Here is a 20,111-nt window from a genome sequence, read left to right on the forward strand (position 1 = left end):
ACACCAGGGGGCAGCTCCTGCATTGAGCATCTGCCCCTGGTGGTCAGTGTGTGTCATAGTGACCAGTCATTCCAGTGGTTCTACTGTTAGGGTCAATTTGCATATTACCCTTTTATTATATAGGATAGATGACATTTTCTTAGCTGTTTTTGAAATTTGTTACCCCCCCAGGGCTGTAAACTCTATGATGGTAGCTAGTATGTATATTCCTAATATCTCCAGTGCCTAGATTTTTAGAACATATTTTTGGAAATGAGGAAATAACTGCTCATTACAGCGCATGGAGGAAGCCTCTGCTAGTGTTAGACCTTTTAATGAATCCTAAGGTTGCCTCTCTCGACTGCTACATCAAATTCCTTCCCACTTGGGGCCACATCAGTACCAAGTATTTACTTTCATTCCATTTCTAGAGGCCATGAAAATATGGGCCACCTCTCTTCCCACCACGCAGAGGCTGGTGCCTCTCTTCAACTTATTTGTCTGATGCTAAGAAGAGGGAGAGAAACCCCCTATTATCTGAGAAAGCCTTCATTTTTCCCTATCTGCATCCCCTTGCAGAAATTAAGACTGTTCTCTTTCTTTTCACTTTAAAACACTTCTGCTTCCACTCTAAGTCAGATTTTATATGCTCAAGACTCCAATTTAAACCCTCTTTTCTAAAATGAAAAAGAGCATATTGGAAATTACAGATGTTCTCTCTGTGGGCTTAAAAAATAGAAATCAAATCATAATAAAGGTCTGAAGAAATCCATCCTTTCCCTTAATAAAATTACACCCATGTCTCCAAGAAGACACAATAGAAGAAAACTGTATGTAGCAGAATAGAAGTTTTGGTTGGAAGGGTGGCTAAACTTCAGAGCTCTGAACTGTAATCTCTATGTAGATAAATTATCAACCTTAGAAGATCTGGGTGTGATTTCACTAATAGAGCAGGCCTACTTGCAACATTTCCATGGCAACCTGGAGCAAATATGACTTCTTGCTTTTTGTTTGCATAAAGGACAGGCAGCTACAATGCAAACCATAGAGAGTAAAAAAAGAAGGGGGGAGGAGGGAGGGGGAGAAGGAGAGGAGATAGAGAATGAAAGAGAAAATGAGAGACAATAAAAAAGAGAGAATATGAGCAAGAGAATGAGAGAAAACAAGAGAGAGAATGAGAGAGGGGAAGGAAGGGTGAAAGGAGGAGGAATAGAGGATCTTGGTTATCAAAATTTAGCTTTTATGACTACACTAGAGGCCCGGTGCACAAAAATTTTTGCACTGGCGGGGGAGGGGGGGGTGTCCCTCAGACCCACTTGTGCCCTCTCACAGTCTGGGACCCCTCGGGAGATAACCACCTGCTGGCTTAGGCCCACTCCCCGGATGGCAGATGGAAGGCCCGATCCCTTGGTGCCTGCCCCACCTCCCTGCGTCGCGCACACGGCAGGGCCAATCTGGGGGTTGGGGCACCACCCCGGATCGGGTCACACCCGGGACGCCCCGGGTGGGTCGCACACGGGACGCCCGGGTGGGCCGGCCGATCGCTGCTGCCCCACCCGGCTGCCCCGGGTCGGGTCGCACACAGGATGCCCAGATGGCGGCTGGGCGGGCTGGCTGATCACTGCTGCAACACCCGGCTGCCCCGGGTCGGGTCGCACACGGACGCCCGCTGCCCGGGGTCGCAGATAGCAGGCCTGGATGGCGGCAGAGCAGGCGGGATGGCGCTGTCCTGCCCCACCACCCCAGGTCACAAATAGCAGGCCCAGATGGTGGCCGGGCAGGCGGGATGGTGCTGTCCCGCCCTGCCTGCAGTATGCAAATTAGCTGCCATCTTTGTTGGCGGTTAATTTGCATATTGTGCTGATTAGCCAATGGGAGGCATAGCAAAGGTACGGTCAATTACCATAATTGTCTATTATTAGATAGGCTGTTTCTGGGGCGCTCAATATTTTAGAACACTGATGAGATAAGTCAACTCCATTAGTGAGGCTTTTAGTATTTTATTTGTGGGATCTCTTCTTTCTTAATGAGCAAAGAAAAGACTGCTTTGATGCACCAGAGCACAGGAGAGCCAAAGTAAAAAATTTTAAAGCTGGAAGCAAGTGATGTATTTATTTTTCCTTTGTGATAGCTCTGATTAAAGATTAGTTAATGGAAGACAGAATCATTAGCTGGCAAGATTACCAATCTCAAATAGTATTAACTACAAGAACCACTGCTCTGATCTATTACTGCAGTGGCTTCCAAACCTTTCCACCAAAGGTTCTTTTATTCTATCCCCCTGAAAGAACCCCATTTCTGAAAGGTTTAATCTCCTAGACAAATGTCAATTATTAATGAACCATTCTTTAAATTTTATTAATTAAAGACATATCATAAATTGTGATCAAGATGAGATGATGAGTATTATCTTAAGTTGATAGAATTCCAAGGTAAAGGAAAGAAACTGGATATGTTAATTAGTGTCACCTCAGTAAATTCAATAAAAAATAAATTTTTAAAAAGAATAATAAACCAATGGACATAAGACACTGGGGGGTAGGGGAGGCTGGGGGAAGGTCAAGGGAAAAAAAAAGACATGTACTACTCTTTGTAATACTTTAAACAATAAAACAAAATTAAAAAAAAAGAATAATAATACAGAAATCCAAAGCAGAGATGAAGAGGAGCTAGTTGCAGGTTTGGTAAATATCTGGACACCACTTTAGGCAGAGTGAGAGGAAAACATATGAGCTCTAGAGTAGGCACACCTGGGGGTGAATGCCAAATTCTACAAGAATATACCAGCTGGTGCCTTCAGGCAAAGTATTAAGTTTTAAGTTCTTTAACTGAAAATGGGGATGGTATCACCTACTTTAAAGCACCATTATGAGGATTAGATGAGAAGTATATAAAGCACCTAGCAACACTAACCATCCTGCCCCACATTCTTATTACTCTACACCAGTGATTTTCAACCTTTTTCAGCTTATGGCACACATAAACTAATTACTAAAATACTACAGCACACCAAAAAATATATTTTTTTACTGATCCGACAAAAAATAGGTCTACTTTTGATTCATTCACACCGGATGGTTATTGTTGTGTTGGCTGTTATCACTTTTTTTAAAATAAATCTTTATTGTTCAGATTATTACAGTTGTTCCCCTTTTTTTCCCCCATAGCTCCCCTCCACCCAGTTCCCACCCCACCCTCTGCCCTTACCCCCCCCACTGTCCTCATCCATAGGTGTACGCTTTTTGTTGCCGGGTCAAAGGTCATACACATGGAAAATGTAGCTATTTCCATCCGCGACGTGTCCCTGTGTTCAGAAAGGTCTCTCACAACTTGTTCATGCTCTACTCAGAGAGGGTACGGAGACACGTAATGGCTTTTTAAAATAATGTGTCCTCTTATGTTTAAAATGAGGATTTCATTACCAAAAGTGAGGAGAAAACAACACTATAGCTGCTCTCGCCCCTCTTGCCCTTCGGGTGATAGTTGTGCTTGGGGCTGCACGCTGGTTCGTGGGCCATCGACGAAGCTGCCTGGGCGGCTAGCGCAGTTCTGCCGGCTTCCCAGGGGCTGTCGCAGCCTCGCAGGGGCCGTCTCAGCCTCACATGGGCCATCTCAGCCTCACTGGGACCGTTTCAGCCTCAAAGGGACCGTCTCAGCCTCACTGGGACTGTTTCAGCCTCACAGGGACCGTCTCACCCTCATATGTTATCACTTTTTAATTTGCGAATCTAAGGCCGTGGTTGGCAAACTGAGGCTCGTGAGCCACATGCGGCTCTTTGGCCCCTTGAGTGCGGCTCTTCCTAAGCCTTAGGAGTACCCTAATTAAGTTAATAACAACGTACCTACCTATATAGTTTAAGTTTAAAAAATTTGGCTCTCTAAAGAAATTTCAATCATTGTAATGTTGATATTTGGCTCTGTTGACTAATGAGTTTGCCGACCACTGATCTAAGGGACAAGAGGTCAGTGACCCTGACTAAATAGTCAGGTATTGCATGTTTTAAAAATTCTTGTGACACACCAGTTGAAAATTGCTGCGCTAAAACTACAGTGTCTTTTTGCTTAGTCTATAACATCCTCTTTTCTTGAAGATCACCTGCTGGCTAATAAAACCAGTGGGTGGATACCATTTAGGGGTCCAGTTCATAATACTTCTCTAGTTTCTTATTTTTTTCACCAAACTGTCATCTAACATGCAACCTTTAATTACCTGTTTTCTCTGTTAATCTTCTAGGTACAAAGATATGCTGGAGTATCCTTATAACATCAGCTTTAAGAGTTCATGCAGCAGAGCCGATTAGAGAGCACTGCTATGACTAAAGTAAGATTACAGTAATTGTTACAATGATAAACCTTACGGGAGGCACAGGGCTTCAGAGTCAACAAACTGGTCCAGAATTCCATATCTACCTCTGGCTTGATATGTAATCTTGGAAAAGATACTTCATCTTTTTTTTTCATTTTTTAAAAATATATATCTTATTGATTTTTTACAGAGAGGAAGGGAGAGGGCTAGAGAGTTAGAAACATTGATGAAAGAGAAACATCGATCAGCTGCCTCCTGCACACTCCCTACTGGGTATGTGCCCGCAACTAAGGTACATGCCTTTGACCAGAATCGAACCTGGGACCCTTGAGTCCGCAGGCCAATGCTCTATCCATTGAGCCAAACTGGTTAGGGCAATACTTCATCTTTTTGAGTTTTAGTTTCCTACTCTGTTAAATTGGAATATAATACCTACTTCCAAATGTGTCTGTAAGGATTAGATGAGGTAATACATATAAAGGGCATAGCACAATGCTTGGCATACAAATGTTCAATAACAGATTGCCAGTTTTATTATAATATCACCTTGACATGTACTGAAAAATATAACACCAATGTACTATTTTCCTGAAAGACACATTATTCATACAAGGAAACCTTTGAGGTCTCAAATCAGGGTATCTAAGTCAACAGAAGACATCCACTTGTTTTCTTCATGAGATATTACTGGTACCATATTGCTTGTGCCCAGATAAGTAATTTAACTTCTCTTATACCACCAAAAGAAGATTCTGGGAACATTATATAAAAATCTCTAAATCTGGTATCGCATAAAATGTCTCCATCTCACGTAGTACAAAGATTAAGTTCATTGATTCAGACCAGATGGAAATGCAACACATTTCCAAAATTAGCCACCTTAACTATTTCCAGAACTTTATAAAATAGAAATATGCCATGGATATTCTGCTAATGCCTGGCTGAGTCTTGGACACATCCACCTACCTAGGGTGAATTATCCTAAGACATTTTGTGGGTAGTTAAAACTATCTTTGGTTATATCTCAATTTTTTAAATCACATAATTTTATAGATGTACCAACACCATTTCCACCTGGATGGTGGTAGAAGAGGGCATTGGTTACAGAAAAGCCAAGTAATGCCATAGTGTGGCACCAAGAGCACTTAATGGAAGTCAGAAACTGTAATCTTAGCCCAAGGAATCAGTGGTATAGGTCTTACTTTGTGTGTAAAGTAAGGTGATCTTTTCTAGCTCTAAAAGTATACCATCTTAACTCTTTAAATTAATATAAATAAATGAGAGCTCATACATACAAAAAATCAACTGCTAAATATTGTCAACTAGAAGCCTGGTGCATGAATTCATGCATGGTCCCCAGAGGGGTGGGGGTGGGCCAGGACCTGATCAGCCCTCCAGGCGGGTGGTGGGACACCCTTGCTGGCCTGGGATCCAGATCTGTCCTGCTGATGTTTGCGCCAGTTGTCGGGAGCCACCTGGCGGCCGCTTTTATACCCTTTCTTCCTTGTGGAGCATCTAGGGAGGGGAAGTGGCTGCAGTGCCCAAGGCCAACTTCTAGGAGGCCGACAGCACTGTCGGGGTTGTGCCAGCGGTGCTGGTCTGTTGGTGTCTGGCCCGTTCTCCAGAGATTGGACCTGCAGGATTACTGAGGAAGTGAGTGGCTGCTGCCAGGCTGGTGGGCTGCCAGGAAGGTTGGTCAGCTGAGCAGTGCTCCCACTGTGGGAGCTCACTGACCACCAGGGGGCATCTCCTGCATTGAGCATCTGCCCCCTGGTGGTCAGTGCGTGTCATAGTGATCAGTCAACGGATCATTCTGGTCATTCTGGTTGTTCCGTCACTTAGGCTTTTATATATACACTAGAGGCCCGGTGCATGAAATTTGTGCACGGGGGGAGGTCCCTCAGCCGGCCTGAATGCTCTCGCAATCCGGAACCCCCTCAGGGGATGTATGACTGCCGATCGAGGATCGATCCCACAGGGATCCCTACAGGATTGGGCCTAAACCGGCAGTTGGGCATCCCTCTCGCAATCCGGAATGGCTGGATCCTAACTGCTCTCCTGCCTGCCTGCCTCATAGCCCCTAACCACTTGCCTGCCTGCCTCATTGCCCCAACCCCTCACCTGCCTACCTGATCACCCCTAACCGCCTCTGCCTCAGCCCCCACCACTGCAGTTTCATCCAGAAGGTCGTCTGGAAGGACGTCTGGGATGACATCTGGAAGATTGTTTGGCTGTCCTGTCTAATTAGCAAATTACACTTTTATTATTATAGATATAGATCAGTGATGGCGAACCTATGACACGCATGTCAGAGGTGACACACGAACTCATTTTTTTGGTTGATTTTTCTTTGTTAAATGGAGTTTAAATATATGAAATAAATATGAAAAATATAAATTTTTGTTTTACTATGGTTGCAAATATTAAAAAATTTCTATATGTGACACGGCACCAGAGTTAAGTTAGGGTTTTTCAAAATGCTGACACGCCGAGCTCAAAAGGTTCGCCATCACTGATATAGATATTTAGTAGTAACTAGTAGATATTATGGTTCAGTCCTTTTCTATATCCCTACCACAAATGATGCCTTAGGCAATTTCCCCATTGATATATTCAAAATAAAGATACTAGTAGTAATATTGGTGGTGGTGATAATGAGAGTGATGGTGGTAGTGGTAGTAGGTAGAACTTATTCAACTTCCTATGGACCATATCCTATTAGAAATACTCAAGTATTAATTCATTTAATCCTCATAACACTAGGGAGGTACTCTTATTATTTTTACTTTGTAGAAAAGGAAGATGAGCCAAAGTGAAGTGACTTGTTTAACCACTGGAGGCATAATTCAAACCTAGAGTTTCAGCTCTTAATCACTATGCAAAGGAAATTAGCAGAAGAGCACTAAACCAGAAATTTTGCACATAGCCAAGATGGACTAAAAGGGACCAGATTTACCCTCCTTTGTTAAACAACCAGAAAACATAATTTAAAAAAATATTTTAGACAACATGTAGCACAGGATTGTGATCTCCCAAAAGGAAAATAAACAGGGTAAATGCAATTATTGCCCCAGTTTATTGTGTGGAATCAGTTTTTAAGCCACAGTGCAAGGAGAGGCAGTTCAAACAGAGCTCAGTAGTCTCACAGAGCTGAAGAGGCAGAGATTGGAGTTCAGAGGGGCCAATGTGGTTTGAAATTATGGAGGAGAGTACAGTAGACAAGGGAGCTGCACAGAGTATAAGATCCAAAGAGCTACAAAGAGGTGAGCCTTTGGCTGTTTACCAAATTTGCATATGCATGAGATGGAGCTATTCAAAGATGGGCATAAAACCATTAGAAAAGAATAGGGATAGGGAAATGACTTAAAATAGTGGCATCAGGAGCTCAACAAATTTTCAAACAAGTTAAAGAACCATATTAGGTGAAAATATTTTTAAAAGGGAACAATTACTAAATTCTCTGGAAATTATCAAAAGTTTACACAGCAAAAGAAGAAACATTTCTTCAAGAACATCTTCTAAATTTTGGTAAGAGTAATGAGGTTCTGCAGCATGTAAGATGTGATCCATCCCCTACCACCACCCCCACTTTGAGCTCCCCAGTTCATTTTGACAGAAACTCTACTCTGTCAGTTGTAGCCAACAACACAGGGCTCTCTGTCCCCTAGCTGCCATGTGGGGTTCTGTAGGGTGCCCACATTAATGACTCCCCAACCCTGTGATTCAGAAGTTTTAATTTGGGTGGGCATGGCTGAAAGCTCAGGGACCCCTTTCTTCTACCCAACTACCACTTCTAGGGCCAAAGCTCTACTCTAGGCATGGCAGAACAATAATACTGGGCCTTAAATACCCTAATCTCAGCTAACTTATGAGATTCCACACCAGAAGAGGAAAAACAAGAAGTTCAGAAACTACCACTTACACCCAGCACACCATAAATAAAGCAGGGATATAACTGATTGAAAAGTAGGCCACTGTCTCAACCTCCAGCTCTGGAGGAGTGGTGTGGACTTTTTCCCCAGGAGCACAAAAAGGCCATAAGGATAGAAGACTGCATAGAGGAATCCTAGGAGTTATGCAGCCCTCTGTCCTTACTTTATTTGGAACAGAACATGAGGAAGTTCAAGGTTCAGAGCACTGTAGAAAACAATGGAGATTTTGGTGGTGAGCACTTAGAAGAGGCTGGTTGCTCCATGACAGCAAACCATACATCAGCTAGAAGCTGAACAGAGAGAACCAGGGAAAGATACAGCCTTTCGGGGACAGAATAAATCTTAATTACTAGTCTCAAAACTATACCTACAAAGAAGCCTGAATTTAATTGTATAAGATGGAGAAATTTATGCCCCAGCATATTTTTTTAATTAATTAATTTATTTATTTATTTTCATTGCTTAAAGTATTACAAAAAGTATTACATATGTCTCCCTTTTTTTTTCTCCCCTTGACATTCCCCCGGCCTCCCCTACCCCCCAGTGTCTTATGTCCATTGGTTATGCTTATATGCATGCATACAAGTCCTTCGGTTGATCTCTTATCCCCCCTTCACGCCACCCAACCATCTTCATCCTTGCATGCTGTAGTATGACAGACGTGTCGATGCCCGTCTGCGTCTGGTATGTATTTTTTTTTTAGGGCAAAAAAGCTTTATTTAATAAAAAATTATATTAATTCATTTAAAGTATATTATAAATATTTAAGTGTTTTAATATCAACAAATATAATCTATCAAGGCAGAAAGATTGCCATAATTTAGTATAGGTAAATTAAAAACATTCCTAAATCAAAAGCCACTTGGTGTTAACCATTTTCAGGACGGATCATTACTGTTTCTTAATCAGAATAGCTGGAACGCTGCGGGCCTGTCCGCTCATGTTCCCATGCACACATCTGTATATATCATTCTATATATGCAGTATTCAGACTCACTTGCGCTGAGGGACTTTAGAGACTAGCTCTCAGCTTATTACCTTCAATAACTTTATCTGAGTAAAGCTGATCGATCTCTTCCTGGCTGAACCCAAACTCTTTAAGTATCTCTTCAGTGTGTTCTTCTATCAGTGGATCCCTTTCCAAAGAAGGGGTAGCTGGGGTGTTTGACAGCAGAGGCGCCAGGCAGGGACTCACACCCTGCTCCCCATCAGTGATAAATGAGCTCCGCTCCTTGTTATGAGCATGATGGGCAACCTCTTCAAAGGTCAGAACCAGAGTCACGCACGCATCTGTGCCATCAAAGACTCGGCACCACTCTGCCTTTGTCTTCTTGGCAAATACAGCTGCAAATTTCTTCTTCATCTCTGGCCAGTCAGCCATGCTCCTCTGATTGGGAAGTTCATCGGATTTTAGCCCAAGACCCTTGACCAGCAGCTGGTAGAACTGGGGTTCTAATGCGCCAACAGCCATGAACTCCCCGTCGGCCATCCTGTATGTTGTGTAGAAAGGGGCCCCACCATCTAGCACAGTGATTCCCAAAGTGGGCGCTACCGCCCCCTGGTGGGCGCTGCAGCGATCCAGGGGGGCGGTGATGGCCACAGGTGCATTTGTTTTAACTTTTTTTGTATTACCTTTCTATTCTGAGTTCAATAAATAGTTTCATAATTTCAAACTTCAATGTTTCTAATTTACACCTTTCTTTACTATATTTTACGAAAAAGGTAGAAACATTAATACATATATCTTTCTGTTTAATTGCTATTAAAATTTAAAAAAATTAATTTCCGGGGGCGCTGAGTAATATTTTTTCTGGAAAGGGGGCGGTAGGCCAAATAAGTTTGGGAACCACTGATCTAGCAGGTTCTCCCCTCGAGGCTATTCCCACAGCCCGAGGTTTTTAGTTTTCCACAGAAAAGAACTTAGATATGCTGTGCCTTCCACCATGCTGGTGTCGATGACCTGACCTCTGCCGGAGCGCGTGTGTTCAAAGAGAGCCATCACGATGCCCAGGGCGTACATGAGGCCGCCACCACCAAAGTCAGGCAGCAGGTTCAGGGGAGCAGAGGGGTTCTCACCGCTGCTGCCAAGTCTGGACAGGACACCTGACAGAGCCAAGTAGTTGATGTCATGGCCTGCTGCCGTGGTGAATCTTCCTGACTGGCCAAACCCGCTCAGCCTGGCATAGATGAGCCTGGGATTCTCCTTCTGCAGGATCTCGGGGCCCAGCTGGAGCTTCTCCATGACACCATGGCGGAAGGGCTCCAGCACCATGTCCGTGCAGGCGCACAGGCGCCGCACCACGGCCGTTCCTCGCCACCGCTTCAGGTCCAAGGCCAGCAAGCGCTTGCCCCGAGACAGGCAGCTCACGTCGCCCAGGGCGCCCGGCTGGTCCACTCGCACCACCTGCGCCCCCAAGTCCACCAGGACCATCCCGCAGAACAGGCCGGGGGCCAGGCCTGCCAGCTCCACCACCAAGACGCCCCCGCAGCGCCATGGCAACGCGTGTTTCTCTTGGGAGGTGGAGAAGACAGGCCCTGGGGGCCCTACATCCAGGCCCGGTTGTGCCGCCCTGTATCTATTTTTGCTCATCAGTTTATAAATGGTCTTTATTATCCATAAATGAGTGAGATCATGTGGTATTTTTCTTTCACTGACTGGCTTATTTCACTTAGCATAATGCTCTCCAGTTCCATCCATGCTATTGCAAATGGTAAAAATTCCTTCGTTTTTATAGCAGCATAATATTCCATCGTGTAGATGTACCACAGTTTTCTAATCCATTCATCTGCTGATGGGCACTTAGGCTGTTTCCAGATCTTAGCTATGGTGAATTGTGCTGCTATGAACATAGGGGTGCATATATCCTTTCTGATTGGTGTTTCTGTTTTCTTGGGATATGTTCCTAGCAGTGGGATCACTGGGTCAAATGGGAGTTCCATTTTTAACTTTTTGAGGAAACTCCATACTGTCTTCCATAGTGGCTGCACCAGTCTGCATTCCCACCAGCAGTGAACGAGGGTTCCTTTTTCTCCACATCCTCTCCAGCACTTGTCGTTTGTTGATTTGTTGATGATAGCCATTCTGACAGGTGTGAGATGGTACCTCATTGTTGTTCTGATTTGCATCTCTCAGATGATTAGTGACTTTGAGCATGTTTTCACATGTCTCTTGGCTTTCTGAATGTCCTCTTGTGAAGTGTCTATTTAGGTCCTTTGCCCATTTTTTGATTGGATTGTTTATCTTCCTTTTGTTAAGTTGTATGAGTTCCCTATAAATGTTGGAGATTAAACCCTTATCGGTGATTACATTGGCAAATATGTTCTCCCATGCAGTGGGCTTTCTTGTTGTTTTGTTGATGGTTTCTTTTGCTGTGCAGAAGCTTTTTATTTTGAGGTAGTCCCATTTGTTTATTTTCTCCTTAGTTTCCAATGCCCTAGGAGATGTATCGGTGAAGAAATTGCTTCGGCATATGTCTGAGATTTTGTTGCCTTTGGATTCCTCTAGTATTTTTATGGTTTCCCATCTTACATTTAAGTCCTTTATCCATTTTGAGTTTATTTTTGTGTATGATGTAAGTTGGTAGTCTAGTTTCATTTTTTTTGCATGTATCTATCCAATTTCCCAACAGCATTTACTGAAGAGACTGTCTTGACCCCATTGTATGTTCTTGTCTCCTTTGTCAAATATTAATTGAGCATATTGAATCGGGTCGATTTCTGGGTTCTCTATTCTATTCCATTGATCTATATGTCTGTTCTTGTGCCAGTACCAGGCAGTTTTGAGAACAGTGGCTTTGTAATACAGCTTGATATCTGGTATTGAGATCCCACCTACTTTGTTCTTCTTTCTCAGGATCGCTGCAGCTATTCGGGGTCTTTTTTTATTCCAGATGAATTTTTGGAGAGTTCCTTCTAGGTCTGTGAAATATGCCGTTGGTATTTTAATGGGGAGTGCGTTGAATTTATAGATTGCTTTGGGTAGTATGGACATTTTAATGATGTTGATTCTACCAATCCAAGAACATGGTATGTTCTTCCATCTGTTTATGTCTTCCTCTATCTCTTTTTTCAACATCCTGTAGTTTTCTGAGTAGAGTTCTTTTACCTCTTTAGTTAAGTTTATTCCTAGGTATTTTAATTTTTTTGGTGTGATGGTAAATGGGATTGTTTTTAGTCTCTCTTTCTGTAAGTTCACTATTGGTGTATAGAAATGCCATAGATTTCTTAGCATTAATTTTGTATCCTGCTACATTGCCAAATTCATTTATTAAGTCTAATAGTTTTTTGATGGAGTCTTAAGGGTTTTTTATGTATAATATCATGTCATCTGCGAATAAGAACAGTTTTACTTCTTCTTTTCCAATTTGGATGCTTTTTATTTCTTCTTCTTGTCTAATTGCAATGGCTAATACTTCCAGTACTATGTCGAACAGGAGTGGTGAGAGTGGGCATCCCTGTGCCCCAGCACATTTTAAAAAAACAATAAAACAACCAGATGGCAACTAGCAGCAGTAACATCTGACTACGATACCAGTAGAGATAGGCACCTTAACAGAAAGATCAGGGAAATAGACAGTGAAATAGGGCCTGCTAAAACCACTGCCATCCCATGGTAACTGTGCACATACCAAACTTTGTGCTGTCTGAGGTTTCACAATGTGAGGAAAATAGATTTCAATGAACTAGTATACCAAATAAACAATAACAATCCCTGGAAGGGGAGGGCTGTCATCAGTATTCATAATGCTACAATATATCATCTAAAATATCCAGTTTTCAACAAAATAATTATAAGACATGCAAAGAAACAGTAATGTATAACTCACACACAGGAACAACAGAGTAGGCAATAGAAACTATATTTGAAAGGGCTCAGACATTGGATTCAGCAAATAAAGTCTTCAAAGCAAAAAGTATAAATATGTTTTAATCTAAATTAAGAGATATAAATTATTTTTAAAGAGAACCAAATGAAAATTCTAGAGTTGAAAAAATACAATAATTGAAGTGGAAAAAATCACTAGAGGAGTCAATATTAAATTTGACAGGCAGAAGAATTATTACACTTGAAGAAAGATCGACATATTATATAATCCAAAGAACAGAGAGAATGAAGAAAAACAGAGCCACAGAACAATTCAGGGCTCAAATAAATACAGCAGCATAAGTAACAGAGTAACAGAAGGAGAGGAAACAGAAAAGGGCAGGAAAATTAGAAGTAATGGCTAAAAACTTCCCAAATTTGGTGAGAGACATTAAACTACACATACAAGAAGTTCAATAAACTTTAAGTGAGATCTAAAGGTAAGGAGATCCAAATATATATAGATTTAAATATATTTTTATTGATTTTTAGAGAGGGAATGGGAGAGACAGAAACATGGATGAGAGAGAAACATTGACCAGGTGGCCTCTGCATGCCCCCCACTGGGGACTGAGCCCACAACCTGGGCATGTGCTCTGACTTGGAATCGAACTGCCAACCTCTTGGTTCATGGGTTGCCCCACAGAGGGAAGAGACCAGTGGCAGTGACAGGGGGCAAGGGCTGGCCAGCGGACAGCGCCAGGTAACCAGGTGCCAGAAGGGTTTCCCTCCCCCCCCCATCGCTCCGCCTGCCGGTCGCCCCACAGATCGGCCCTGATCGCCGGCCAGGAATAGGGACCCTAACCTATATATTGGGAAGTTTCTTAGATTTAAAAATTAAAACCTGGAAGGACTTGTATGCATGCATATAAGCATAACCATTGGACACAAGACACTGGTGGGTAGGGGAGGCCGGGGGAAGGTCATGGGGGAAAAAAAAGGAGACATATGTACTACTCTTTGTAATACTTTAAGCAATAAAACAAAACAAAACAAAACAAACAAACAAACAAAAAACCGGGCCAGGCTATTGTAACACTGAAAAAAACAGGATGATACAGCGATGACAGGCTTGCACCTTTTGTGGTCAGCTCTGATTCTGACACTTATAACTGTGTGACAAAGCCAATTACTTCTTTGTGCTTTAGTTTTCCACCCATAAGATGGGGAAAATGGTACTACTGCCTCAGAAGGATCATGTTATGTACTACTTTTTATTTATAATCAGGGCAAAAAAAATGTAGCTGCCCACACAACAGCACGATGCCCTTCACCTGTATGAAAAGTATGGTCACTGATGCATGCAGCATCCTGGATTGTGAGAGGGATGTCTGACTGCCGGTTTAGGCCCGACATCCTCCGAGGGGTCCCGGATTGCGAGAGGACGCAGGCCTGGCTGAGGGACTCCCCCCGCCCCCATGCATGAACTTCATGCACTGGGCCTCTAGTTAAGTTAATAAAATTATGAACTGGATTGTGATAAATTAAGATGTATATGGTAAGCCCTATAGCAACAATTAGGAATGTAATTCAAACAAATATAGTGAAAAATAATAAAAATAATTAAAATGTTACATTAGAAAATATTCATTTAATGCAAAAGAAAGCATCAAAGTACATATAGAGGGGGTAAAAGACACAAAACAGAAAACCAGAAGTAAAGTGACAGATGTAAATCCAACTCTATCAATAACATTAAATATGAATGGTTTAATCAATCCAATCAAAAGTCAGAGGTTGCCATATTGTATTAAAAAACAAGATTCAGCTAAATGCTGTCTAGTAGACATACACTTTAGATCGAAAGATATAAATTACTTGAAAATAAAAGAATGGAAAAAGACATATCATGAAAATAGCAACCATAAGAAAGGTTGAAGTGGCCTTACTACGATAAAATATTTACTAGAGAAAAAAATTTACTCATAAAATAGTTACATTATATAACAATGAAAGAGTCAATCCATCAGGAAGGAATAACAATTATAAACCATGTATATAGCTAACAACAAAGCCCTAAAATACATGAAGCAAAATTTGACAAAATCAAAGGAATAGGCAATTCAACAATAATAGCTGGTGACTTCAACACCCCATTTCCAATAATGATTAAAACAACTAGGGCCCTAGCTGGTTTGGCTCAGTGGATAGAATGTTAGCCTGTGGACTGAAGGGTTCTGGGCTCAATTCTGGCCAAAGGCACATATCTGGGTTGCGGGCTTGATCTCCAGTAAGGGGTGAACAGGAGGCAACCGATCAATGATTCTCATCATTTATGTTTCTATCTCTCTCTCCCTCTCCCTTCCTCTCTGAAATCAATAAAAATATATTTAAATAAAAACAACTAGGCAAAACAAAGATATATAACACTTAAAAAAACTAACAAGCAAACAGACATAAGAGACTCTCCAACTGATGAGCAGAATATACATTCTTCTCAAGTATACACAGAACGTCGGTTAGACATTTGTAGACCATCTGCCAGGCCATAAAACAATCCTCAATACATTTAAAAGGCCATAAACCATACAAAGTATTATCTATGACTACAATGAAATAAAACTAAAAATCAATAACAAATAAATTTGGGAAATTTACAAATATATGTAAATTAAACAATATACTTCTAAATAACCCATGGATCTATGAAGAAATTGCAATGGAAATTATAAAATATTTTGAGATGCATAAAAATGAAGACATGACATACCAAATTTATGGGATGCAGTATCACACTGCTTGAGAAAAATTTACACCTGTGTCTCCATTAAAAAAGAAGATCTCAAATCAAGAACCTTAAGACAATGAAAAAAAATGAGTAATCTAAACACAAAGAAAGCAGAAGAAAATAAATATTAGAAAGGAGATCAATGAAATAATAAGTAAAAAAATAGAGAAAAATCAATAAAACTAGAATTTAGTTACTTCAAAAGTTCTATAAAATTGAGAAACCTTTAGCTAGACTGACAAAGCAAAACAAAGAGAATAATCAAATTAGTAGAACCAGGAAAGAAATGGAGGGCATCACTACTGACCTCACAGAATTTTTTTTTAAATAGAACTTCTAGAAATTAAAAATATGATATCCAAACTAAAAAGAATCATAGAATGAATTAACAACATAATACACACTCCAGAAAAAGATCAGTAAACTTAAAGACTAAACAATAGAAACCACCTCAAATGAAGCACAGAGAGAAAAGTCACTAAAAATAAAAAATAAAAACAGATCATTGGACTCCCAGAAATAGATAAAGGCAAAAAAATTAGCCAACAATTTACTAATTTTTTAAAAATGATAAACCTGAAAATTCAAGGTCACCAAATATCAAGCAAGGCAATAAAAAGAACCACCTAAGGCATCCATAACCTAATTCTTTAAGCTACTGATGAAAAGAAAATGCTAAAAGCAACCAAATTAAAGGCATATTATACAAGCATACCTTGCTTTATTGCACTTTACTTTATTGCACTTCACAGATACTGTATTTTCTACAAGACCTTCTACCAGTAAAAAGATTAAGACCCACTGAAGTCTCAGAGGATGCTTTTTAAATTAAGGCAGTGATGGCGAACCTATGACACGCGTGTCAGAGGTGACACGCAAACTCATTTTTTTGGTTGATTTTTCTTTGTTAAATGGCATTTAAATATATAAAATAAATATCAAAAATATGTCTTTGTTTTACTATGGTTGCAAATATCAAAATATTTCTATATGTGACACGGCACCAGAGTTAAGTTAGGGTTTTTCAAAATGCTGACACGCCGAGCTCAAAAGGTTCGCCATCACTGAATTAAGGCATGTACATTGTTTTTCTTTTTAATCATGATGACATTGTACACTAAGCAGACTACAGTATAATATAAACATAACTTTTACATGCACTGGGAAACCAAAAAAATTCACATGACTAGCTTTGTTGCAATATTTGCTTATTGAATGGTCTGGAACCAAACCTACAATATCTCCGAGATATGCCTGTATAGAGGAACAAAGGCAAGAATGACCAGGGCATCTCATCAGAAACTGTGCTATTTAGAAGACAGTGGGTAACATCTCTAAAATGATGAAAGAAAAGTCTATCAACCTGGAATTCTTTATCCAGTAAAATTGTCTTTTAAAATTGAGCACTAAATAAAGAAGTTCTCAGGCCAACAAAGGCTGAGAAAATTCATCACCAGTAGACCTACATTCTAAGAAATTTTACATGAAGCTCTTTAGGCAGATAAAAAGATGATACCAGAAGAAAACTTTGGTTTATGTAAAGAAATGAAGAGTGCCATAAATGGTAAATAGAAAATTCCTCTTATAATTTAAAATATTTCCTTAAAAGGTAAATGATGGTTTAAAACAAAAATGATAATGCATTGTGGAGTTTACATGATGTGTAGAAGTAAAAGTATGTATGACAACAGTGCAAAAAATAGGAGGGGCAAAATAAAACTATATCTTTGTATAGTTCTTACATTATATGTGAAGTAGTATAATAGTATTTTAAGGAAGACTGTAATAAGTCCAACTAGTGCAACAACTCAAAGACATATAATTAATATGCCAATAGTGGAGATAAAATCAAGTTATTAAAAATTAAATTACTCCAAAATAAAGCAAGAACAGAGAGAAAAAGAACTAGAGAGCAGATGGAAAAAAAATAGAATTTAAATAGCAAAATGGTAGATTCAAACCAAATGTAACCACAATTACATTAAATGAAAATTACCTAAACATTCTAATTAAAACCCATATATTGTCAGATTAAATTAAAAAAAAAACACAAGCAAACTCTTTGCTGTCTATAAAAAGCACCTATTTGAAATGCAAATATATAGTTTACAAGTGAAAGACCAATTTCCAGTTTTGGCCAAGATGGAGTAAGCCCTCAACAGCCTGTCTCTCTGCTGATACAACTACTAGGTGTACCGGTTAATAATGGGGATTTTTTCAATAGATGGAGTTACACATATGTTGATAAATATGCGATTTGATATGTATGCTATTTTGTTGTATTGACAGCAAGCTTCAAAACTTCACATGTCAAATTTTCTGAAGGTTTTAACATCATAGATATTTTTATGCTTAAAAATGTCGAATTTCATGCCAAAAAAAAAGAGCATTTGCAGAAAGTTTTAATTCATTACTTTATTTTGAAGAAAAGTGCTGCTATACTTGGGAAGCTTATGGTGAGCATGCTCCATCTCAAGATACTTGTGAACACTGGTTTAAACGCTTTAAAAGTGATGATTTCGATGTGAAAGACAAAGAACATTCAGGTCAACCGAAAAACTTTGAAGACCAACAATTACATGCACAAATTTTTGTGCACCTGGCCTCTAGTGTAAACTATAATTCAAATAAAGTTGAAGTAGCTATATTAAAATAAGACAAAGTAGACTATAGAGTAAAAAATATTTCTAGGGATAAGTAGGGATATTACATAGTGATAAGAGAATCAATTCAGCAAGAAATCATAACAATCATGTATATGTATATAACTAATAACAGAGTTTCAGAGTACATGAAGCAAAAAGTGATAGAACTGAAAACAATAAATAGGGCAATAAAAAATTACAGTTGGATATTTTAATACTCTTTTTTTCAGCAATCAATAAAACAAGTAGACAGACAATCAGTAAGGATATAGAACTGCACAACTCTATTAATCAACTTTACTTAATTGACATTTATAAAAACACTCCATCCAGCAAGAGTAAAACACATAGTCTTTACAAGTGAACAAGGAATATTCACCAAGTTAGATAATATTCTGGTTCATAAAAACAAACCTCAAAAAGTCTTTGTTAAAATTTTGGTTTAAAAAAAGCACATGGGGGGATGGGGGGGATAAGGAGACATTTGTAATACCTTAATCAATAAAGGAAAAAAAAGCACATAGCATAAAATTTATTGTCTTAACCATTTTTATGTCTACAGTTCAGTAGTGTTAAGTATATTCAGAAGTTTTTCATCTTGTAAATCTGAAACTATACACATTAAACAACTCCCCTTTTTCTTCTCCTCCCCACCCCTGGTAATCACTATTCCATTCTCTTTCTATAAATTTACCTACTTTAGATACATCATATAAGTGGAATAATACAGTATTTGTCCTTTTATGACTAGCTTATTCCACTTAGCATGCATAATGTTCTTAAGATCCATCCATGTTATAGCATGTGGCAGCTGGATTCCTTTGTTGTTGTTTAAGATTTTATATATCAACTAAATGGATTTGTAGCTAGATTACATGCTCCAGATTTAAAACATATTTCAGCCATGGGTCCAAATCGGTGAAATAAAATATAAATTGATGAATGTCAATTCCCACCATTTACGTTTAAATACCACCAACTATAACAAGAGCTGCCTTTGCTGGAAACTTACTGTGTACCAGGTTCTATGCTAATAATTACATATACTTTGTTTTGCTTAACACCCTTCTATAAAATAGGTATTCAATTATTAGGAACTCTATTTAAAACATGGAAACCGAAGCTTAGAGGGCAATATCTTCAATGTCGCAATGATGGTAAATATCTGTGCTGAGATTCAAATCTAGCTGGTCTGCTTCCAAGCTTAATTTTTGCATGGTAATGCTGCTCAGAAAATCAGTTGAACAAATGAATATTGCATAGTGAAATACTCAAGTAATTTCAGCTCTGAAATTTTGAGTTTACCACCATCTTAATGTAAGAACGGGGACTATAAAACTACCATAAAGTTAGGTGCCATGGGGTTTTCCTTATTTTTTTAAGGCTGAATAATATTCCATGGTACATATTTACCATATTTTGTTTATTCCTTTATCAGTTCATGGATATTTGGGCTGCTTCCACTTCTTGGCTATTGTAAGTAGTGCTGCTATGAACATAGGTGTGCAAATACCTCTTAAAGATCCTGCTTTCAATTCTTTTGGATATCTACACTAATAAAAGAGAAACATGCAAATTGGTGTCACTCCGCTACCCTTCCCATTGGCTAATCAGGGCAATATGCAAATTAACTGCCAGCCAAGATGGCGGCCGGCAG

The 20,111-nt window shown here is 39.7% G+C and overlaps 1 protein-coding gene and 1 pseudogene across 5 annotated transcripts in view; both read right to left on the minus strand.

Annotated features, from left to right (window-relative positions):
- Positions 1-20,111, minus strand: part of EDA (ectodysplasin A) — a 523,165-nt gene that overhangs the window by 314,821 nt on the left and 188,233 nt on the right. The gene's annotated exons all lie outside the window — the stretch shown is intronic.
- Positions 8,959-10,807, minus strand: LOC102441364 (annotated as a pseudogene).

Source organism: Myotis lucifugus, unplaced genomic scaffold (assembly GCF_000147115.1).
Source record: "Myotis lucifugus unplaced genomic scaffold, Myoluc2.0 scaffold_4, whole genome shotgun sequence".
Taxonomy (NCBI): domain Eukaryota; kingdom Metazoa; phylum Chordata; class Mammalia; order Chiroptera; family Vespertilionidae; genus Myotis; species Myotis lucifugus.